The sequence below is a fragment of the Acomys russatus genome, chromosome 9, assembly GCF_903995435.1.
Source record: "Acomys russatus chromosome 9, mAcoRus1.1, whole genome shotgun sequence".
Classification (NCBI taxonomy): Eukaryota; Metazoa; Chordata; class Mammalia; order Rodentia; family Muridae; genus Acomys; species Acomys russatus.
Window position 1 is genome coordinate 25,129,821 of NC_067145.1, and position 24,304 is coordinate 25,154,124.

General features: G+C 43.5%; 1 protein-coding gene and 1 long non-coding RNA gene across 5 annotated transcripts in view; both read left to right on the forward strand.

The window, feature by feature from the left end:
- The window catches only part of Ctnnd2 (catenin delta 2), an 843,915-nt gene that overhangs the window by 760,223 nt on the left and 59,388 nt on the right, over positions 1-24,304 (forward strand). The gene's annotated exons all lie outside the window — the stretch shown is intronic.
- On the forward strand, positions 8,971-9,637 carry LOC127193793 (uncharacterized). The gene is made up of 4 exons (XR_007831184.1): positions 8,971-9,006; positions 9,217-9,276; positions 9,397-9,426; positions 9,577-9,637. It is a non-coding gene; the product is annotated as an uncharacterized LOC127193793 (long non-coding RNA).

Here is a 24,304-nt window from a genome sequence, read left to right on the forward strand (position 1 = left end):
CTTCTTGGTAGCCTGCTGTCCTTCCTCTGAGTGCCACCAGGCCTCTCCCTACAGGGAACATGGTCAAATATGAGGCACCAGAGTATGTGAGAAAGTCAGACCCCACTCTCCACTCCACTGTGGAGAATGTCCTGTCCATTGGCCAGAATTGGGTAGGGGTTTGAAGTTTACGGCCTGTGTTGTCCTTGGCTGGTGCCTTAGTTTGAGCGGGACCCCGGGGCCCAAATCTGACCATCATAATGTTCTTCTTGTAGGTTTCTAGGACCCTCTGGATCCTTCAAATGGTATATACTCACTTATATCTGAATACTAGCCCAAGGGGCATGTCCCATGAAAAGTCTTCGCTGCCTTGTTTTTTATCTTCCTACATGGCTCCCAAAGGGACATCAACTCTGATAGGTCCCATGCAACATAGTGGGGTTGGAAGCAGAGAGATATTTTGGAGAGTGTTGTTGCTGCATTTGGCAACATGACATGACCTGGGAGAGTAGAGCCTGAACAGGAGGCTGACTAAAGTCTCGTGTTATAGCTGCCTTTATTCAGGGCATCAGACAGTTTATACTCTGAGGGTTACACAAAATCTTGTGGAAGATTCACTTGAGTTCAAGCTGTTTACAGTCACAAAGCCGCGGTCACATGAGTTTAGGCTGCATAGAGTGACAAGGACAATTCATGCTTAAAAGCTTTTTCTAAATAATAACAGGCCAGATGATGGCGATGTGAGGTAAACCCACTCTATTACATCTGTGAGGGACACAAAAGCACATTTCAAGAACAACCCATGTTATGGAGAAAGGGAGGTGACAAGACTTTTGCCTTGTCTCCTTGGAGTTATCTCACTAGTCCTCAAGATTTCTCCTCACACAGCTTCATTCATGGACCGTTTCGACAGGAGAACAGAATAGGACACCAGACAGCAACTCTGGCCCCTGACAAGTACCGCTTATTCTGACCCACCAGCTCCTGGGGTCTCCTGCCAGCAGCGGAGGGGCTTGGTTGAATGGAATGAACACCTCACACACAGGAGGAATGTGACTGACATGACTTTAGACCCGAGCATTGGCTAAAGTCATGCCTTTCCCTTTAAAGCATCCTGATGAACTTTCAGTTTGTTTTCTTACTTGTAAGACAGAGAGGATTTTAGGTCATGGAGTCCACATAGCTGGCTACATCCAGCCCAGCTCACAAGCCTTGGACTTATGGTAGAACAAATGAACAGTTCCAGGGCACCCTTGCTGTTAGGAGCACAAAGAGAGAAGCACGAGGAAGGGAAAAACCGGGAGCCTGTGGGCTTACCCATCAGGGCAACACCCCTCTGATGGCGCTTGCCTCCCCTGCCTTCTGCATGCTTGCTCCTCGGCACCAGGGTGGGATCAGCTGTGTTCGCCCTGGGTTCCCAGACTCTTCACAGTCTGTATTTATTACTTGTGTCCACTCTGTGACCCAAGTCACTAGATTTTAGTCCTTGGTCGGTTCCCCTCCAATTCCAAAGACATGTCAGATTCCTTATTTTACGCACCCAGAGGAGAGAGCCCAAACAAGTGCTACAAACAGCACCAGCTCAGGGCTCAAATGGCGGAACATCTTAGGTTGGAGGAAAGATAGGGAAGAACTAGAAGGATTTGGGGGGAAGAGAAGAATATGAACAAAGTATATTTAACTTTAAGAACTGTTTTTAAATAAATAAATAAATAAATAAATAAGGAAAGAAATGGGAGGAGCACACCCTGGCTTCCCCCTGCACCTTCCTGTCAATGCACATCTCTCTCCCTCCCCAAAAGCCACCCTGCCTGATTCCCCAGGTTCCTGCAGTGTGCTGGTCTCTCCTCACGCCCGGTAATCTCCTGGGGAGAAGGTTTCAGTGCTCAGCCAGTGTGGCCCGCCTTCTGTGCAGGAAGGGGCCCAGGTCACTGTCTGACGAGGACGATCACTATCAACCTTAATGGGAGACCAGGGGTTTGCTTTGGGTCCATTTCATGCTTGTTAACTTGCTAGAAGACATTTCTGTAGATGTTTAACACACACACACACACACACACACGTGTACGCACACATTTACTTCACATTTGCATTTTAATCATTGTTTAAAACCTAACTTTCTGTGTGGTATTTTAAAAATAAAACTGACTTTTTAATTTATATTTTTATTTGCAGTAGACTTTTTCATATAATGTATTCTAATTAGTTTACTCTCCCTCATATCAACCTCCCCACCCACTCAAATCCATCCTCTCTCTTTATCTCTCTCTCTCCTCTCTCACTAGAAAACAAATAGGCGCCTAAATAAGAAAATAAAATAAAAGCAAATCAGACTAATACAAACCAAACAATTTTAAAAAAAGAACCAAAGAAAAAGCACAAAACCATACACACACACACACACACACACACACACACACATTTGCACACACAGAAATTCCACAAAAACACAAAATTAGAAACCATAATATATAGCTGTAAGGCAAAGGGGGAAAAGTGCCTAGACAAAACACTATGTGACAAAATAAATAAATAAATACCTCCAAAATACCACTGAGCTTTTCTTGTGTTGGCCATCTACTGCTAGGCCTAGGACATGCTTTTATGTATGAAAACTAACTTTCAAAATATACCTAAGACAAAAAATAAAATAAAATAAAATACCTAAGACAAGCTGTATGTCAGTGGTTTAATGTCTGCTATTATCATCTTTCACAGTGTAAAAAGCCTCATTAGTGGATTTAAGTGTGTTAATTCTGAATCCTCTTTGCACTTCCTTGAACACCGGCCCCTTTCACAGACCCCCACACACTTTAAACTTGCCAGTTTGTGCATTGTGTGCTTCAGAGCCTCTTTTGATCACTCTTTCTATTAGGAAAAAAAAAATCAAATTAAAATTACGTTTTGGATATTTCTCATGGTATCAGATTTCAGACAATCAATGTCTTAATTGTTATTACTTTATCCATTACTATAGATATTAGCAGAATACAGTTAATCAAAGCAATATATATGTCATAAATCTTAATTAAAATTTTTAATATGAAAGTAAAATTATATTGGAATGCGATCCTCAGATGGATGGGCTCTTTTTCCTCAATCGATTTTTATATTCAAAACTGGATGCTTCTTATTGCTTGAATGAACAGACTTCACCATCATTCTGTTTTCATTATTGTTTTGTTTTGATTCATAGACTTAAATCAAGGAAACAGCATTGGGTGTCTAAAGTCAAGGGTCGGCAAAGGTCTCATCAGGGTCTATCATCAAAATCTATTTCAATCACCTGTTAGTGGGCAACTTGCTTTAATTTCCTTTTGATGTTGTTGAAGTTAAGGTACTGGGGGGCTCTATGTTAGAAAACACTGCTGCTCCATCCTTGGTTGTATTTCCTCTGCAGCCCAGATTGGGGCCACTTTGGGGTACCACTTTAGTTTCAGCCTACAGCATGCGAAGCGCCCTGGGGCAAAGAGATCGGGTTTGTCTTGTAAAGAAAGAAAGGGGAAACCATAAGGAATACACCGGCATGCTTTCTAGTCAGGGTTTTGTCTGGTAACAGTGCAGCAGGGAACCGAGACTGTGACATGGGATCTCTAGACTCCACCCCGACCCTCCAGACAAATCACAAGCTACCTCAGAGCCCAAGGACTGCAAAGCACTGTCCCAGAACAACTGGACCTGGCAGAATGTAGCTACACTCCCTGAGGTCAATTTTGAGAAGATGGCTTCCTGGGGGGCATGAGCCCTGGTTTTCCCAAGCCATTTCTCTGAGTCCCTCAGGTCCCCAGAGGCAACATACCATAGAGAAAAACCAGCCACTGAGTGGAGTGGAGAGCACTGGGTGAGATTTAAGAGTTGCATTTTAAGTTAATAAGTCCACAAGACAGGTTTTATGCTAGATCATCATTTCTTATCTACACATAGAGAGTCGTTATTGGGAAAATGAGTGTAGTATTTAAAACTTTCTGGAGACCCATTGGATATAAAGAGGAGTCTGGCTCTCTGACTGCATGTGTCAGAGTCCCGCTCTTATGTCTTAAAAGTCTAATGAGACTGTTTAATGTAATTGTCATGGTCTTGTGGTTTTTTTAATTTTTTAATTTTATTTTATTAATTTATTCTTATTACATCTCAATGGTTATCCCATCCCTTGTATCCTCCCATTCCTCCCTCCCTCCCATTTTCCCCTTACTCCCCTCCCCTATGACTGTGACTGAGTTGTCATGGTCTTGTAATAAAGATACTTAACTATTGTGAGTTTAGTGCCATGTCATTTTCTCCTTGACTCTTGGCTTCCAAGAAGTGGAATTTATTTATCTTGCTGTGCATCGGGCGTGGTTTAGCATTAAATATTCTGCTTCACTGAGCCATGGTCTACCAGCTCAGAAGTCCACAAAGCATGCGACCAGTATTTACTTTCTGGTATGGATAAAATAGGATAAGAGGTGACAGGGTGTAAAGGAGAAAGGGTGTTCAGTGTGGTCTTCAGGAAAGGACTCTTGAATAGGGGTTAATCATGGAAACATCCTCAAGCTCTGGGCAAACAAGGGAGCATAGTATCGAGTACAGAGCCCATGGTGTAGGAGGCAGCTCGCATGCAGCAAAAGTGGGTCATGCATGAGAGCTGGTCACTGAGCTGGCAAAGGTTGCAGCCGGGGCTGCGTGCCGTGTCATGCCCAAGTGAGAAACTGGGTTACTCCTTAAGGGGTCTGGCCCACAGAGGTCAAGCCTGGATGACATAAGGGTGTTTCCTGGATGAGGACTAGTTTCTAGGCTGTGCGGAAGGAGAGTGATCAGGAAGGCTTGACATCACTCGGGAAGAAGACCTGGCTGCCCTGGTCCAGGGCTACAGTAGAGCATCGAGGAAAGGAATTTTAAGATGAAACCAACAAGATATGCTGATGGGTAGAGAGCAAAGGGCATTGAATGGGGAAAGGACAGCGGAGGAGGATGAGGGGTTAATAGAAGAAGGCGTTCAATTTTGAACTGAAATTTTAAACTATCTATTAGACATGAAAGGGAAACGGATGGATAGGAAGCTGGAAATGTGAGGGTGAGGATCAGGACAGCAGGATTTGGGTCTGCTTTGTAAAGTTAAAAAAGAAAGTTTATGTTAGTCTTTTAAATACAGAAAAAGAAAACTCAAGGAAGTTTCATTTTGAAATAAAATGCCAAGGGTTCTGGGGAGATGGCTTAGTGTTTAGGAGCATTGGCTGTTCTTCCAGATGTCTGGGTTAGGTTGCCATCATGTACATGGTGGCTCAAAATCATCTGTCAGTCCAGTTCTAGGGGATCTGGTGACATCCTCAGTGCTCCAAGACGTACACATGGTGCGGTCATACATGCAGGCAAAACACACACACACACACACACACACACACAGGCACATGGACATGTATGCATGCACACATGTCTACTTAAAAACAAAAGTGAATAAACAAATAAAGTGCCTAGTCACTGGTAGGCATACATTCTGTAGCTCATTTACCAAAGGTGAATTTTTTTTTAACTTTTCTGTTCCTTTTTTACTTTTAAATAAAAAGTAGTGTTTCCTCACATACAAAAAAAAAATCTAAGCCCACATATGTTCACATAATTTCAAGATAACCTGTAGGTTATATTGTGAAGTGTTCTGAAAGATGTCATCCTTATTTAAGCACAGTACCTAATCCTGAGCTCCTGGATGCAGTACACGTGGTCCAGCTTGTTAAGCAGCCCTGGAAAAGCCAGTCAGTCAAGAGGGCTGGGAGTCTGGGCCTCTGGTCGGCAGCCTGCACCCACTTGTTGGCTACCGTTTACTTCCCTGTACTCATTATTCCAGATGGTCATCTTTTACTACTGAAAATTTCATCTGTCGTGTGTGTGTGTGTGTGTGTGTGTGTGTGTGCCATCAATAACCCTTCATCTTATCACCTTTGGGGAATTGCTGGATACGTATAGAGAGGAAAGGTGGTCTAGTCACTCTGTCTTACTCAGTTTTGTGTAGGGTAGAAATTACTTCTAGATCCTGTATACAAAATGTCACGTTATTTATGCTTGGGGTATATTATATTGAACACACATGGGGTGCATCTTTGCTAGTGTCTCTGAGCATGCAGAGGGGTGCCTTGGTCCTCCATGGACTCCATCCAACACACTGCCTGTGAATAAGCTCCTGACTTTCAGCGGAGTGCAAGACTTGGTGGAAGATTTCCACAATTAGAAGTGAGAATAGCCTGTGGTGAGGCAGATGCTTCTTCTGGGATGGATAAATCTAATTGATGTGGCTCATGGGATGCATTTTGTAGTCAGGGTCCCTTTATTTTTCAGTAAATGGGAACACTGTAATTCCATTTCTCATTTTAGGTAAGGTTCAACACTCTCTATATAGTATGTATTTGCATATGTATTTACATATGTGCATATGTACATATTTGCATATGTATTTACATGCATGTGTGTTTACATATGTGTATATTTGCATATGTATTTACATATGTACATACATACATACATGTGTGAAATAGATTTTCTGTGATACTTTTCTCTTATAAATTTAGTGCTCCACCATTTCATTTGAATTTTAGTTGTCTATGAATGAATGGCTTTCTTAACCGTGCGTGCACATGTGCTCGAGTGTGTGTGTGTGTGTGTGTGTGTGTGTGTGTGTGTGTGTGTCTTTGTATGCCACAGGGTTTTTTAATACGATTTTGTCCAAAGTCATCTTCAGAGATGTATGTGAGTAGGACTAAGAACACAGACTAGGAGACCATGTGGGTTCTGCCTTCAAATTCCCGAGACCTTTTATGTGTTTCTTTATAACCAAGACTCAACTCTACAGTACTAATAATCTACACAGGAGGCCTTGATATACAGCTCAAAATGTCTCATTTCATTGTTACTCTTCCTCTGAGACTTGGTCCTGGTCAGAATAGTTCAGGATGTCGCTCTTGGCTGAAGGAAGGCTGTTGGCAAGGACACATGAGTTCTCTGACTTGAATTATGGGCATCCAAAGTTATGGATCACTGCAGTATAGCACAAGGCAGGGTTCTACATGCTGTGGTTAACAAAACAACAACAAAATGTTTAGTATGCAATATGTCACCTTCAGACATGTCTGGAATGGTATGTGCCCTAGTCTGACCCTGGAGTTCCTGAGTTGGAGTTTCTTTCAGTGGCCCTGGGCACCTGTCTGTCTCAGAGTCTCACAGGTGGCACTCATGCATAGCCCAGGCTGAGCATCCGGTGCTGGGGAGTGACTCAGCACATCAGCCTTTCTCCTCAGGAGGATGCTGCTCTTTTCTTTCCTGTGAGGATACTGCCCTTTGAATCCCAACTTACAGCTTACAAAGGTTTTTAAGACCTTAAAGGAAATCTGAGCCAAGTGCCACTAAGATTATGCAACAAACCCATGTGTTTAAAATACCTAAAAAATTAGAGTGACAACTGTGTCATTGTTAACGCACAAGAATACAATTTAAATGTTTCTAAGCTTCACTTGACATTATCTACTCTGTTTCTCATTTTAATATTATCTTATTCGTAATTATATTAATTCAGTCAGTGAACACTAACTGAGTGATTGTTTTATTTAAGACATCAGGCTAGATGTTATGATTCAGTGCTCATTATCTGCTTCAGTTTCCAATTCAAAAGAATTGCTAAGCAGTATAGAAAGAAATGTGCAGTGTATATTCTCAGAAGTAAAAACTATTGCTCAATCATCCCATTTTAATTCACACATATCCTTAGCAAAGTACCAGTGGTAGGAAACATTTGTGCCACACCTCTGTGGTCCAGAGTCCTAGTGTGTTACAGTTATGCATAAGGATCAATGAGAACTCTCTATTCAGGAGTCAGTATATGTGAGATCTCTCACTATAATGTCTGCTGTGGCCATGAAGCAGACCTCTTTCTGCAGGCTGGAGACCAACTAAAACCAAACTCGGGACTAAGGTTGATTTTTCCCATCTTCCTCACACACAGATGTCCAAACATGAGCCATCCTTGTATGATCACGTGCCTGGGCATTCTCTGCTGGGGTTCTGTCCTTCCCCAGAGCAAACTCAGATGTAGGCTGACAGGAGTCTCTCCCCTGTCTCACCTCCCTTACATTTTCTCTTTTTTTAAAATACATTTTATTAATTTATTCATATTACATCTAAATTGTTATCCCATCCCTTGTATCACTTAGCACATTATGGCCGAGCAGAGCTCCCTCCATAGCAACTCCGGCTACCTTCAGCAGATCGTGACCAGGGACATCCAGTTTAGGACGGCCAGCTCTGAACTCCAGGTGCTTCAGCATAAACATTCATGCGCCCCACCGGTCTCTGATGGTTAGATACAACTTTCTATATTGAACAATCAAGGTGTTTACCTGGTGGAAGGAAGGAGCAATGGATGGATAACACCAGGTTACCAAAGAGAGACAAGTTTTATTCTCAGGCATGTAATAAGAAAATCACTGGACAATTAGGAGCATAGATTGGGAAAGAGGAAGCTGGGGCTTCATCCAGTAGAAAGTGGGCTTGGAAGAACTCAGTGGTGGTATAGGTGCAGCTACTCAACCTGGTGCTGAGGGTCCATCTCCTTCTTAGTTTAATTTTCAGAAAGCTTCTGCCTTCAGCACAGAAGCTGCTTCTAAATTCTGTCTTTGTACCATTCTAAGGGTCCATCTTTGTCGTGGCAGAAGCATTTAGGCAGTCTTCCCCTCAGCCTCCATAGTTTTAACCCCTTCATCTTTCACGCCTTCTCCCTATCCCCAGTCCCCGCTCTTTTATCAAGCTTAGAGGACAGAGAAGGGAGGCAGGTCTTGCCAGACTTTGGGCAAGCCCTTATGTGACAGAGAGGAAATAGGCCCCTTAGTGTTGCAGGCTCTCTGCTCATACAAAGCTGAACTTGTTGTGTACTATACTGCAGCAAAGGGGGACAGTACCCAAGGACACGGGGTAGATGTGTACTGTAACTAAGGACACAGGGTAGAGGTGTACTGTACCTGAGGACACAGGGTGGAGGTGTACTGTACCTAAGGACACAGGGTGGAGGTGTACTGTACCTAAGGACATGGGGTGGAGGTGTACTGTACTCAAGGACACGGGGTGGAGGTGTACTGTACTCAAGGACACGGGGTGGAGGTGTACTGTACTCAAAGGCAAGGAGTGGAGGTGTACTGTACCCAAGGACATGAGGTGGGGGTGTACTGTATCCAAGGACACGGGGTGGAGGTGTACTGTACTCAAAGGCAAGGAGTGGAGGTGTACTGTACCCAAGGACACAGGGTGGAGGTGTACTGTACCCAAGGACACAGGGTGGAGGTATACTGTACTCAAGGGCAAGGAGTGGAGGTGTACTGTACCCAAGGACACGGGGTGGAGGTGTACTGTATCCAAGGACACGGGGTGGAGGTGTACTGTACTCAAAGGCAAGGAGTGGAGGTGTACTGTACCCAAGGACACAGGGTGGAGGTGTACTGTACCCAAGGACACAGGGTAGAGGTATACTGTACTCAAGGGCAAGGAGTGGAGGTGTACTGTACCCAAGGACACGGGGTGGAGGTGTACTGTATCCAAGGACACGGGGTGGAGGTGTACTGTACTCAAAGGCAAGGAGTGGAGGTGTACTGTACCCAAGGACACAGGGTGGAGGTGTACTGTACCCAAGGACACAGGGTGGAGGTATACTGTACTCAAGGGCAAGGAGTGGAGGTGTACTGTACCCAAGGACACGGGGTGGAGGTGTACTGTACTCAAGGGCAAGGAGTGGAGGTGTACTGTACCCAAGGACACGGGGTGGAGGTGTACTGTACTCAAGGGCAAGGAGTGGAGGTGTACTGTACCCAAGGACAGGGCTGGAGGTGTACTGTACCCAAGGACGCGGGGTGGAGGTGTAGGGTACCCAAGGACAAGGCTTGGAGGTGGGGCTTGGAAGGGCAGAGAGAGTCTGAGATCTTCAGCTTGACTTACAAGGCAGAGATTTCAGTGCTGGGACTGGCCAGAGTTCAGGATTGGTAAAAGCAGGAATTCAAAGTGTTAGGGTACAAACTTGTCCTTTGATACCTTCAGTTAAAGCCTTGGCGGCTCTTCCCACAACGCTCTGTATTGAGTAGTCAAGCTGTTTGCCTGCATCAGAATCTCTTGAAATAGCAAGTGATACTAATGAAGATAATTGAGTAATGTTAATGAGGAGAGTCACACGTGTATGTAAATTCATTGTAAAGCTGTGTGCGTGCGTGCGTGCGTGTGTGCGTGTGTGTGTGTGTGTGTGTGTGTGTGTGTGTGTGTGTACAGTGAAGAGGCAAAGTTGGTGATACAGGGGAAATTGGGATCCTCTTTGGGGCTTTTAGTCTAATTAATGAAAGAACTTAGGAACAGACTCAAAAGCACAAGGATAGGCAGGTGATCTAGTTTCGAGGAACTCCCAAAATTTTTGGACAAATGGTTTGAACTAGAAATGATCATAATGAGTGAGTTAACCCAGAAGCAGAAAGAGTCAAGTGGTATATACTCACTTATATCTGGACACTAGCCCAAGGGGCATGTCCCATGAAAGTCTTCACTTATCAGGAAAGTGGGACAAAGGGGAGGACATCCTATTGGGACTTTAGGTGAGAGAAACATGGGAGAATGGGGAAATAGAAGGATCCAGAGGGTCCTAGAAACCTACAAGAAGAACATTATGATGAGCGGATCTGGGCCCAGGGGTCCTGCTCAAACTATGGCACCAGCCAAGGACAATACATGCAGTAAGCTTCAAAGCCCTATGCAGATCTAACCAATGGACAGGACATTCTCCCCAGTTGAGTAGAGAGTGGGGACTGACTTTCACACAAACTCTAGTGCCCCATATTTGACCACTTCCCCTTGATAAGGTGGCCTGGTGGCATTCAGAGGAAGGATAGCAGCCTACCAAGAAGAGACTTGATACCCCAGGAACATACAGGGGAGGAGGTCCCCCTCAGTCACAGTCATAGGAGAGGGGAGTAGGGGGAAAGTGGGAGGGATGGGGGAATGGGAGGATACAAGGGATGGGATAACAATTGAGATGTAATATGAATAAGTTAATAAAATATTTTTTAAAACTCTGAAAAAAATAAAATAAGATAAATAAGCAAAAATAAAATTTTTTTTAAAATTAAAAAAAAAAAAAAGAAAACAGAAGGATAAAAACCCTAGCACAGGCAAGGCATATAGCCTCAGCAGCTGCCTGCGAAGAGTGGAGGTGAGAAGAAAAAAAAAAAAAAGGCCACATCATGTAAGCTGCAACCACACAGCAGGAAGGGAGACTTTGGAGAAAGTGTTAGAAACCCAAAGTGTCAGGAGGAAAGCCTATAGCTTTAAGGAAAACACTCTTAAACAAGAGAGAGAAACAAGAAAAAAAAAAAAAGCCACCGTTTTCTGAATAGTTCAGAGAAGCAGGCAGATTAACAACCCTACCTAGCTGTGCTGTGGTCTGTAAACTTCTGTAATGAGATTGAGATTCTGAGAAAGACCAAATACAGTACCTCATTGAAGAACTAATTATTCAGTGTAAGTCTATAGTATGGTTTAAGGCTACCACCTTGCCACAATGGTCCCTTAGCCAAACTGACATAATGGGGCCAGCTGGAGCATTCAGTTTCCACCAAGAGAAGATATTCTGTTTTCTTGACCAGGAGTCTTCCTGCTCTGACCCTGGAATGGTCTCAGTTTCAGTTCTCTGCAGTTGAGATGATGCATTCATCTCAAAGCTGATGCTTCACAACTAACAAGCAGCCTGATGAAACTCAAAGAGATGCCCAGGAAGATGTTCTACTCTCATTTGGCTGGAGGATGAGCATTAACCCATTTGAAACCTGCTTCCATGGTCCTGTTGCTCAGATGCATGTTTGAGAAGTGCTTTGGGAGTTCACACAAGGGCATGATGGGATGGCCATGCTTATTACATGCACAGCCTTAGGCCAGCAAGATGATTCAGAGGGTAAAGGTGCTCCCAACATGAGCCTGGGGATCGAGTTCAACTCCCAAAACCCACACATAAGTGGAAGGAGAGAACCAATTTCATGGTTGTCCATGACACCCATGTACATGCATACACACCTCTGAGAATAAATAAAAACTTAATGCATAAAAGTAAGTCACAGAGAAACAATAGATAATAACAAAGGCTTTTAAATCACATTTTAAAGCTGGGTCTTAGCTACTTTGTAATACAAGTTCTGAGCACATAGCCCATATTTGTCATTTGAATGAGTCCAGAGTATCAAATTTTCAGCCTGTCAACAATTATTTGTGGAGTGGAAAAAAAATAATTGTTATTCCTGCTTTAACTTCCTAGAGAGCAGACACTGTAAGACCTATAGCTTAAAAATGCTGGGAAAAGTGTGAAATGACCCAACTCTCAAAACTTATGGTTATACCCTGGTTCCTCGAGGAACAGTCTTTCACCGTAAACACTCACTGATCTGTATATTTTTCTGTCCCTGACCTTAAGAGCTGTAGACACATCAGGAGATGTTCCGGGTGCACAAGACTGAATGATGACTTACAATGTGGTTCAGATTCTCATCAGTGGAGGCAAAAACTATTGTCAACTCATCTCCCATTCCTAAGACCAGTGAAAGTAACCAGGGAGCAATCTGGGTCTCCATTTCTCACATACCCTTTGCCCTGGCCAAGCTCTATGCTCATTTCCTCTCCGTCATCCAAGATTCTCCACAAGTTCAGGTAGCCCTTGTATCTCTCTGCACGTGCTACTTTTTCAGAGCACCAACCGGCAGTCTGGCCATTGAGCAAACATGTTCCATTGTAGAGATGGCAATGGTTTTTACTAAGGAGCCTTTTGGAGGCCTATGAGGTGGAATCCCAGTAGACACATGTTGATAAGGTGCAAAGTTCTGCCAAAGGAAGGCAAAAGTCACGTACTCTGAACTGACTATAGCAGGGATGCAAACTACCATCATTGGTACTTGCCAGGCACCCATAGCCAAGACTCAAGACTCAGTGTAGCTTCTCCTGTGTGTGTGTGTGTGTGTGTGTGTGTGTGTGTGTGTGTGTGTGTGTGTGTGTGTGTTTGAGGCAGCAGGGTTCTGTAGAATGTGTACTCAGCTTCTTTCAGTTCTAAATTGGAATCAAATGCAAAAATTAGAGAAGCTGTCAGTCTTTGAGGCCTGATCATTAGCAGCCAGTTATTAATAGAAGTACTGAATGGTGCTTAGAGATAGCATCCTGGTTTCCTGCAAGAATGACTTTCAACAGACCAGCTTCCAAGGTCATCTATCATATGTAAGATGCCAGTTCCTTGGTCAGGTGACTGTAGACCATGAATCAGATCCCTGATGGGTTTAGTCTTTCAGTAGAGAGGCAAGAGGGTTTCTTTCCATAGCTGAGGACCCGGCCCAGGGCCTCAGGCTTGCTAAGCAAGTATTCCACTAAGGCGATAAATCTCCCACCCTGAGAACTAAGTTTGAAGGCAGCAGAGCTATTATTCTAGCATACTTGATATTAACTTTAGTTACGATTGTAACAAATGAAGCAGAGGTATTTTGGAATAAGCTATGCGTTTGCTATGAGTGTCTCCCCTCTTGTGTTGTGTATAAAGCTCCCACCTGTAGAAATAGAGAGGAATATTAAAGGAGAGCGTTGTGAAGCCTAAAACAGCAGCAGGTCTCTGTCTGCTTTCTCTTAAGTCCCGCCGAGGTGGAAATATTGAAGTGACTTTCTTGTGGAAAAGTGTTCGTGATCTCTTGGTGCACAGTAGAGGGCTCAGTAGATGCAGAAGAGGTACAGTATGGCTTTAAAAAGGGAGAGAATGCTTCAGGATTTAGTTACAAGGAGAAAGAGTACACACTCAATATTCCGGGGCTGCAGAATACCTACAATAATTCCATAGCATAAACTATTTTTAAAACAACTTTTAAGAATATGCTTAGAGAAGATCCACATTACTGAATTTTCCTGACCCTTGCACTAAGCATTGTTGTGCCCTGCTATGAACCTGGTGCCAGCAATGCCTCCCTCAGGATTTGTCTGTGATTATCTACAATGCTACAGGGGACACAGCATATACCTCACTGAGACAAATGGATTGTAGCTTACAATCTTAGCACTTAAATTGAATGACAACAAAGAGATATAAATGGCAAAGTATATTCCTCCTAAGGAAAAGGCACATTTTATGTTAGTTTTACAACTATACTCTGAAAACTGGCTATTTCCTGAAGATGTACTGTGCAACAAAGGGCAGTCATGTACCTGCAGAGTGGAACACACACACACCTACGGTACTTGGGGCTTGCTGGTATCTCAGGGGAGCCCATGGGGAGCTATCACAAGGTATTTGACAAGTTCATTGCTCAGGTTCTAAGTTTTCCTGCATAACATCTGTTCTAGTGCATGCTTAGCCCATTCTTTTCCTCCGTGTAGGTGCTCCCCTGTGGGTACACTCTGCAGACAAGTGAGGAGGAACTGACAAGCAATTTGTATTATTTCAGTTACACGAAATCACATCTCCTGTCTGCCCCTCTGTCACACCAAAGCTTCGAAAACCCCATAAAGTGTGCAATGCCCAGAGCTTATGAGCCTACTGAGCCAAAGAGAGGAGTACAGAACAAACACCATGACACTTTAACTCCACGATTTTCACAAGGCCAATTGCCTACCACCTATCCAGAAGTTACCGGCTCCCACCTCTGACGCTCCTGACCCATTGCTCTTAACAAGTAGCAATTTAATTCTCTTAGGACACATTTAACAATGTCTGGAAATAGTTTTGGGGGCACAAATGGTATAAACTGGCAGTAGAGGTGGGCATGGGCAGGACAATCCGCACCACCAAGTATGACCTAGCCCAAAATGGTGGAAGCATCAAGGGTGAGCATCTTAGACAGACTGTCGCCACGAGAGATCTTAGACATCTCCTGAGAAGCCTTGGAAGCCAGAAAATGGCATCTCTCCCCAACAGTCTTTCCTGTGTTTAAAAGAAACATAGATTTTTGTCCACATAAAACTGAAAATAACAACTGAAAAATCCACTGAACTTACTTTGTAATTCAGCCAGGTGATATAACTGAGCCAGACCCCCTTGTGTAACTGCGGAAAAATTCAGATTCTTGATTCTCTACAAGTAACATGGGCACAATGCACGGAGGGTTGACATAGGAAAGACTGACCACAAGGCAATGTTCTAGAAATATTTCTGTAGCTATTAGAAATACTTCTCTCACTGTGTGGTTCCTCCTAGTTTCATAGATGACGCAAGCTATGCTAACAATCACAGACGTACAGAAATCCTTTTGGGAAAAGCCCCTGGCATGTGGGCTGGAAGATGTCTGTCTCCCCATCGCCCAGGGTGGCCATAGAGGCTCAGCTGTAATTCACCTGTAAGGTGGAGCAGACATTCCTCCCACGGAGCAACCTGGGAGGCTGTCTGCATTATGAGCTCTGTGATTGATTGAGAGACCCTGGGTTAATGAATAAAGCGGAAGAGTACATGAGGATGGGCCCAACATTAACCTCGGGCCGCTATACATACTTTTCTACACCCGACCCTGCGTACACGTGTGTACCAATATACCATACATACACAAACATGTGAAAAAAAACACAAACCAGACACGGCACACAGCATCATGTTAAATCTGAACTAGCATTCATGACAGCTCCCATCATATGGAGAATGAGTAAAAGCTACGTTGGGTGACCTGACTTTTGTTTGGTGTACTCTGGACTTGTGCTTTATTAATATCTAAACAGACACAGAAATTGGACAATGTGTGATTTCATACAGTAGTTGGTGAGTACAGAGCAGTTCAGATTCTGGGAGCTTAATCGATGCCTCTATCTCACACCTCAGGGAGACCATTGAGGTCAGCAGACGCTTGGCTGTTCTTGGAAGGATGCGTGGATTTAGGGTGCTGAGGAGGACCACTAAGGATGCATTGTGTGGAGAATCATAAACTACCCCAAAATGATGAGAGCCAAGCACTGCACCTTGAAAAGTTGGCGTTCACTAGGCAAAGGAGGAGACCACACAGGAAGCAAGAATAAATACCAGAGCCAAGAGGCGTCCTCTTCCTTCCACAATACCACGACACGTGGGCCTCTCCACACACACCATGAGCACACACTGAGCACCTCCACTCCACACATTATTTGAAGAGTTAAAACAGTACCACCTGGAGGGCAGGGTGGACCCCCAACTTTGGAGGTCCTATTTCCTAGTTTCCAAAAGCTGGTATTTATCTGACAAGTGAGGGAGCCACCCAGCTGGATATCAGTAAAAGTGCCATGTGGCTCCATGCTCCCAAGTTAAGTTCACTAGGATTGGTGCTTACCACAGCATCTCTAGACCTATTCCTCAGTATCAAATAAGGATGTGTGTGCATTCCACAGTTTTGTTTGTTTATTGTTTTTTGTGTTTCTCTGTGTAGCCTTGGCTGTCCTAAACTCAGTTTGTAGACCAGGCTAGCCTTGAACTCACAGCGATCCGCCTGCCTCTGCCTCCTGGGATTAAAGGCATGCAACACCACGCCTGGCTGCATTCCACATTTGTATTGACCTCTCAGTGAATGAAAATCACAGCATGTGTATATACATTGTGTGTGTGTGTGTGTGTGTGTGTGTGTGTGTGTGTGTGTGTGTGTGTACTCTGTAACAGAGCACTGGCTAGCCTCCTCCTCAACACTTCCCCATGGACAGACGGAGGCGGGCACTGGCAGCTTTTTCAGCTTCTATGGAGCACTTGAGCACTGCTTCCCTGAGAAAGCCTCAGCCTCACTGAGATGTTTGCAAGAATGAAACCCACCTAACTAACCCTTTTGAAATCCCAAGGGAGCCGACACTGAGAGCAGTCATTTAGGATAAAATTCAACAGCCTTTCCTACCTGCAATATCGCTGGCGATTCCGCCAAGGGCTTTATGCCACTGCGAAAGCCTGTCTGGAGACCAAGAGATTCGGTTTTGTTGTCTCACCTGGCTGTGCTCGGTTAACCTCATGGATCTCACAGCGCGTTCTTCTGAGAGCACTAGGACAGCCGAGCACAGTGCTGGTGGTGATGCCAACAGCTGAAGGGCTTGCTGAAGCACCCTCACTTGGATGGGAGTGATGCTTGTGTGCTTTTCTTTGTTTTGCCTTAAACACTAACCTCAGCTCAATGGTGCGCATGCTTTTCAAGGAGACTTCCAATAGTCCTCAGTGAGGATTGATGATGAACTTGCCTGTGAGTGGTTGTGTGGGCACAGTCGTCAAGTAAACCGAAGTGCAGTTAACTGTGACCAGTGGTCTCCTGCTCAGAGTGTCCGCTTGGAGCATGTACTTAAACCTCAGCATTGGCCCAGGCATTAGCTTGCTAGGGCCACCATAGGGAGCCGGCACTAATGGGATGGGTTAAAAAGTCGATATTTCCTGTTTGTGAGTGTGGCCTTATCTGGAAAAAGAGAACTTTTGAAGATATAGGCAATAACTCACATGGGCCCTAAATCCAAAGATGAGAGTCCTCCTGAGACACAATCAAAGGAAACAACGTGCTCACAGAGGAGAGGTCCATGCAGAGACACAGAAGTAATGCAGTCCACTCTGGAAAGGCTGGCTGCCGCCAGATTCTAGCTAGAGGGGAGGAAATCCCCTTCTCCAGATGCCAGGGCCATACAGCCCTGCCTGTCTCTTGGTTCCAAACCCAAAGCTTCTACCGTGGTGAAAAGAAATGTATGTCTGATTTTGAAACACTAACCTGCTCAAGTCATTTGATAACAATCACAGGAAATCAAAGCAGAGGAAGTAGAAGTCCCATGTGCAGTGGCTCTCATGTGTCTGGCTCTGCTCAGCAGCCATGCGGACACTGTCTCTGGGGCCCTCAGTGCTCTCCACCTCTCCTCTGCTCTAGCCAGTTTTTCTGAGCAGAATGGTTTGCTGCTGATGTTGCAAACAGCTTCCCAGCTGACACTTTCCTTTAGGCTTCCTTTAGTACGTTATTCTGAACTCACCCACTGTGTACTTAGGACAATACTTACCTCCACTTGACCTTAGAACTTGCCAGTAAGAAGAAAACAGTTGCATCCTCAACTTGTCTTAACTAAAAGAATTATGTCAGGCCAATCAAATATCATTGACCCTTCAGACTTGCCAATTATTAACTTCCCAGATCTTCTTTCAAGCATCCTCAAAATGTCTAATGATTTTGAGTGTAGCAGAGCACGGGCTGTTTATACGTGTGTTGAAAATACTCCTCTGAGATGAAGACACCCGAATACATTTGTCTAACAAGGAGCTTGACTTGCATTTAATCTGTTGGTACTGACCATGACTGTTAAATAATGATAACTACAATTTTTTTTGTAAATCAAAGTTCGAGCTTTTGCAGATTCCTTGCAGGTAATTAATGTTTCCCTTGCTGTTCTCCGGCCAAGCATGTTGCAACACACCTGAGAGCATGCCAGGGCTCTGTAGAGCACACATTTAGTGTCCATGCTTCAGAAGGTAACGCTGCTAGAAAGGCATTCTTACCAACCTCTGGAACAGCCAGGAGAATAAAGAAGGGCAGGGGAAGCTCTCCCCCATTCCCAGGATAACACTACAAGATGTCAGGCCAGTGCCCTGTGAGCCAGTTACTTTCAGACTCCTGTGAATGGCAGTGTCACCACTCCTTCCTTGAGTGCCACAGTAAGCAAGACAAAGAAACACTTGGAAATTTCAAAAAAATAACTGCATAAGTAAGAAAGCTAAAACATCAGGTATTTGCTGGTCCTTGGAACAATTGAACTACAGATACCCAGTGCCTAATATTTTTCTGGTTTTTTTTTTTTTAATCTTCCATGCAATCTCTCCCATTCATCATGCCTTTCTCCTCTGCAGCAAGTGAAATCCCACCACAATAAAGAAATTGCCAAAGGACTGCCCAGCGCCTTTTCTTTCCCTAGAATTTTGCTGTGTTAAATATTGCTTGTAATAAGTGGGTTATCAGCTGGGCTCAGATCTCATATGTAGCCGTTTTGATTGAGAGGGATTAGCAGAAGTAAACTTCGATCCATTCTTTGTTCTCTAAGCTCATTTTTGTTTCTGTTACATCTACTTGGTCTCTCCTTTATTCTTTCTCACTATGCCCACTTCTGAGTAGTTCACATGATTGTTGTGATTGCTGGAGTTTCTTATGGTTCCACAAACACAAACGACTTTTGAATTCATCAAATATAAATCCAATAAGTTTTAATTTCACGCACACATCATAGGCCTGGAGTGTATGCACTGGTAGATTAATAACACTGGCAGTGCCATTTAGAATGTCCACTGTGGTTAATTCACAAAGAAGCACTCGATATTATGTGGCCCAAGACATTTCTACAGTTCATAGGAACACTATTTTCATGAACTAGGGAACTGGGAGAAATATCCAAAACATAAGCCAACTGTTATTAAGATAATTTTTCAATATCTTTGGGTTCCTATGTTCTTTCAAATTCCACATCTTGCAAAAAAAATGAAAGATGCTGAGTGTCTTTATCATGAAAAAAAGCTCATAATATGTCAGTGCATAGAAACTGCACAGTAAGCTTGATACAAACTTCAAGAATTATAAACTCACACGAGCAAAAATCAAAGTAAGAGTGAATGCTGTGGTGTTCTTTTTGCCTTTTGTTTTAAGCAAAAGAGCTTGTTCTCATTAGCTTATCAGTCAGCCTGACACAGCCCAAAGTCATTTGAGGGGATCTCATCTGAGTAATTGCCCTGATGAGATTGGCCTGTGCCTGTGTCTATGAGAGGCTTATAATTGATGATTGACATGGCAGGGCGCAGCCCACTTTGGGCAGCACCATCCCCTAGGAAGATGGGTCTGAGATATCTAAGAAAGGCAGTGGAATAGGAGCAAGTAAAAGATCAGTAAGCTGCATTCTGCTACGGCTTCTGCTTCAACCTTGCTGACTTGAGTTCATGCCCTGACTTGTGACCTGGAGGCATATGATGAAGTAAATCCTTTCCTCAAAGTGTTGTTTGAGGTTGACTGTTAACCACAGAAACAGAAGAGCAAACTCAAACAGAGCTATTGCTTTGCTTAGAAGAGGCTGTACACAACCCCTCACACCAGGATAGTGTGTATCCTGGTACAGGACCCTTAAGCATGAGAGAGATGGGGGGTTTCAAAAGATCTAGAGCAGGATTGGGTCTAGTGGCCTGTAATTTAAGATGCATCTTGTGTTGGGAAAAGAGAACAAGTAAGTGTCCAACCAGCTCACCACCACCACACCACCCCCTGCTACCCGCATGTGGACATCTGCCTCCTGAGTCTGGCCTCCGCTCTACAGGAGACCCTTCTCAAGCCCCAGTTTTACAGGGTAGAATCATGTACTGAGAACCAGTTAACGCCCATAATATGAAGAGAATAAAATTAGAAATGACTGCTGGAGAGAGTAGTCAGCTTCTTGGTAGATACCAAAATAGAAAGCAACTATTTGATTTTTAAGACAAAAACTGAAGTGAATTTTAAAACAGAAAGCTTCCTGCAGTTGAAGAGCAACACTGGCAATTCTTCCACATATACCTAAATTGGTTAGGAGTAAGATGAAAGTTTAGGTAAATACTATGTCTTCCTTATGCATCTTTATCTCTCTAAACAAGGCATGAATGCATAGGGTTGCAGGAAGCTTGCATCTGTTAAGTCAGAATAAGTCAGGTGCATTTTAGGAATGAGGCAGCCATTGTATTGGCTCCTGTCAGCCAATGCAAGCTCACATTTTTTTCCGTCATCTTGTTATTTTAATGTTTGAAAACTTTGTATGTGTGTACAGTGTGTTTGGATCAAATATACCCCCATTCTTTCCCCGTGAAGTTTCTCCCTTATTTTCCCCACTATTTATCCTTCCCAGCTTCATGCGTTCTTTAAAGCCCATTGAACACTTAGTGATGCCTGTATGCACACGGGGACAGGACCATCTAGTGGACCGTGAGAAGCCTCTCGGAGGCCACAACCCCAAAGAAAACTATCCTTCTCCAAGCAACCGCCACTTACCAATAACTCCTCAGGTCGCTGAATTTTTTTCTAATTTGATCTTATATCCTGGGTGTTCTGTCATACTCACTCTGAGTTCATATGTGCCATGATGCTGACAAGTTCCACAGATACCATCTTACTGTAGATGGTCACCACCTCTGAGTTTTACAATAGGGCCCGCCTCAAACAAATTCCTGAGCCTTGGAGAGAGGGGTATGGTCTAGATGTTTCATTTACAATCTCCATTTACTACAAAAAAATATATATATATCTTCTCTGGTGAAGATTGAGAGATGCACTAATCTATTAATATAAGGATTAAAAACTTAAGGGGAAGTTTATAACAGTGTCAAAAAGGCAAGTCCAACATGCCAGTCACAGTAAGCAAATCTGACGAATGTCAGTGGAATGCCCAACTGAAGGTAGAAAACTGTCCCAGTGTTTGTAAGGTCAGTACCTTCCAAAGACCTTAAGGGAAGGACTGGTAACAGTGAAGAAGGAACTTCAGCACATGAGACTTGCAGGATACAAGAGGCAACCTGACACATGTCCTTTAACTTCTCGGAAGTGCATTTGTCTCCTACTTAAGTTGGAAATTGTATGTCTCTTTTCTGTACCCATAAGGCAATGCACAACAGAAGCAGCAGTGACAGAGGTGAATGTTCTTGAGAAAGTGGGGCCACTGTGTAACACGGACTGTGAGGAGCAGTGCATTCCTCTCTTGGTAGCATTAATTGAAGCCTTTTTTTTTTTTTTTTTTTTTTTTTTTTTTCCATTTTGGCAGTGGTGCAAATCAATTTGATAAACCAAGAATGAAAAATGTGATTTTATAATCCATCATTAGGCTGCTTGTTTCACAGTGTCCAACGTGCTCAAGTCGAAGGACAAACCAGACTTTATTCCTGAAACCAAACTTGTATTGTGGAAATAGGAACTCATTCTGACTCAGGCAGATGATTGTTTAATGAAAATTTTGTCTTGGGAAAATGCTTGGATCTTTGATGGATATCAATTTTAACCAAAAAGGAAAAAAAAAAAAAAAAACCTTTCACAGGGTTTTCTCTCCTAAAGTTATAGTCAGTTAAGTTTGAATATTCTCATTTCTGCTAAAATTAGGCGATGAGTTGAGATAATTATTTGAGGGCTATCATACTTAATATATAATCAAATTAGCTGAATCCTCTTCAATTGCATCATTTTCAATATTTCTAAAAATCAATTCATTTCTGGTTCAGAACAGTACTGCAGCCATCCTCCTTTTAATTAGCTGCCATTTTTTATTTTTAGAACCATTCTCATGCTAGTTAAATGTGCATAACCTAACCACCTTCTTACTGGCATTTCCACTGATTTCCTTTCAGTCCTTGACACCCAACAGTGTGAAAAATTTCTCAGATGTAATTCGATGACTTCCTCTGGATAGAACCTCGAGGTGCCAAAAATACAATTCATTTTATATTCCCAACAGACGAAAGAGGGGTTATTTATTGGGTTGAATACTCTTGGGAAAGCATACCACACAGATTAAACTTAAAATATTCAGCCTCTTTTAATATTATTTCCTTTTCAAATCATTACTTACTCTTTGGCCATTTTCGCAGACCAACTGCTTATCAACTCGGGCATGTAAAATAAGTTCTTGTATGTGTCATAAGTTGGTACTTGTTTTTGGGAATCACAGTTATTAGATAAACCAAAATACGCTGTAACATACCTTCTAGAATGTGTCTCAACCCATGCCCATCTCTTGATATAGCTGCTTCAATCTAGCTTGTGTAGAACAGGGTTTGTGTTGGAAACAGGAACTGAGGTGACGGACCTACAGGGCCGCTCTTGTCACTGCCACTTTCCCACCAATCAGTGGCAAGTCAAAGAGCAGGCTACCAAGAAGAGACTTGATACCCTATGAGCATATAAAGGGGAAGGAAGTCCCCCTCAGGAACAGTCATAGGGGAGGGGAATAAGGGGAAAATGGGAGGGAGGGAAGAATGGGAGGATACAAGGGATGGGGTAACCATTGAGATGTAACAAGAATAAATTAATAAAAAAAGTTATTTTTGAAAAAAAAAAAAAAGAGAAGAGAGGAACTGGAGAAAACTAATTTTTCCTCTGCAAGTGGATATCAATTGGAGATAGTTCCTTAGTTAGGGATGTGACTCCGTGCCCATTTCCCCCTCTCATCTGGGACCCCATCTGACCTGAAGCTGTGCCGGCCCTGTTCTTGCTGCCACAGTGTCAGAGTTTCATGTGTGCATCAGCCTTGTCGTGTTGGAAGGCAGTGTTTCCTTGGAGTCATACATCTGCTCTGGCTCTTACAATCTAAGCCCCATGCCAACAGTAGATAGCCAACACAAAATGAGCTCAGTGATATTTCTGTAGATGTTTTTTGTCTCATATTGCTTTGTTTGTTTGTTTTTGTTGTTGTTGTTGTTATTGTTGTTGTTGTACTGGTCTTGAATATTAATTATGGTTTCCAATTTTGTGTCTTTATATTTTTGTTTATATGTATGTGTTGTATTTTTTAAATTAATTAATTAATTTACTTTACGTCCTGGTCACAGCCCCCCGTCCTTTCTTATCTCCCAGTCCCACCTTCCGTCCCTGTCCCCCTCCCTCTCGCCTATTCCTCAGAAAAGAGAGCCCACTTCCAATCTACCCCAGCTCATCAAGGGCAAGGCAGTCCTACCAGGGCAAAGTGATCAAAACACTTACAACAGAGTCTATGTCAGAGAAAGCCCCTACTCCCCCATAAAGCCTGAGCTGCTCATTGGCTACATCTTTGTAGGGAGCCTAGGTTCAGTCTGTGCAGGGTCCTTGGGTGCTACTTCCATCTCAGTAAGCTCCTCTGGGGCCTGGTTAGTTGGCTCTGTTGGTCTTCATGTGGAGATCCTGTCTCCCCCAGGTCCTATTCCCCCTCCCCCATTTCTTCATAAGATTTTCTATACAACTCCCAATGTTAAGCTATGAGTCTCGGCATCTGTTTTGAAGAGCCACTGCGTGGAGCCCCTCAAAGGTCGTCTCTGCTAGGCTTCTGTCTACGAGGATAGCCAAGTATCGTTAATAGGATCAGAGGTTGGCTGTCTTCCATAGGGTGAATCTTGGGTTGGGCCAGGCATTGGTTGGACAGTCCCTCAATCTCTGCTCTATCTGTTCTATCTTTATCCCTGCACATCTTGTAGGCAGGGTGAGTTTTGGGTTGAAGTGTTTGTGAGTGAGTTGGTGTTCCCCTCCCTCTCCTAGGAAACTCATCTAGTTAGAGGGTGTCCTCTTCAGTCTCTATGCACCCTGCTACTAAGAGTCTCTGCTAGAGTCCCCCTCATATCCTCCCAGGAGCCTTGTTAGGTTTGCAGCTTGTCACAGAGATGTTTAATTCCAGTTTGTTTTGT